This window comes from Haliaeetus leucocephalus, unplaced genomic scaffold (assembly GCF_000737465.1).
Source record: "Haliaeetus leucocephalus isolate CR32 unplaced genomic scaffold, Haliaeetus_leucocephalus-4.0 Scaffold195, whole genome shotgun sequence".
Classification (NCBI taxonomy): Eukaryota; Metazoa; Chordata; class Aves; order Accipitriformes; family Accipitridae; genus Haliaeetus; species Haliaeetus leucocephalus.
Window position 1 is genome coordinate 9,906,649 of NW_010972631.1, and position 878 is coordinate 9,907,526.

An 878-nucleotide genomic window follows, 5' to 3' on the forward strand; every position below is an offset into this window, starting at 1 on the left:
CGCCCCGGCCTGAGAGAAATTGGCGGGAGGGGAGTGAGGGGAAGGGGGGGGAAGCCCGCGCTAGATCTCCATCCTCTCGCCCGTTCTCCCCTCACACCCACACTTCTCGCAGCCCCAAGAGCTGTCAGACCGGCACCGCGGCGCAGATATTAACCGATACGGGGCTCCGAGGAGAAACCCTTCCCAACCGCCGCCCGCCTTTGACTGGCAACAACAGCCATTTCCTCAGCGAGGCGGCAATTTCACGCCGTCTCCGGTCCCCTCACGAGAGAGAAGGCTGTGCCCGGGTGGCTGCGGCGGGGCTGCCCCGGGAACCGGCCGCGGGAGGGCCGCTGTCCCGTCGTGTGTGTCCCCAACCCCGGCCGCGGGGGGGGGGTTCCCGCCGTGGGCTCTGCCCGCCGGGCTGCGAGCGGAGTTTGTGAGGCGAGGGCGGCTGAGGTAGCCCCTTAGAGCGGGTGGGGGCCCGAAAGACGGGGGAGGTTCGCGGAAAGAGCCTGGCCGCAAGGAAGGCGGGCATCCCCCGCGCCCCCACCCGCTTTTTTATTTTAATTTCGGTACAGCTAGCTAGGGTTGGAGCTGCATTTTCTACACACACACCCCCTCCGGCTGTGTGTCCCCAGGGGCGGGTTGGGCTGTCCTCTGGCCCTTCCCGCTGGCCTGAGAGATGGGGGCTAGCCGGCGCGACAGCCAGATATCCGGCGTGAAAATTAGGAGATGACATTTTAATAAATACCGCTGTCAGTCACCGGCTCGCAAGCCCGGCTGCTGCGGGCTCCCAGCGCTGCCGTTCGGCGAGGAGAACAAAGCCCGGCCGAGCCTGGGTGGTCCGGCTCCCCGGTCCAGCCCCTCCGCCTCGTCCAAGTTCCCGTGGAACGGGG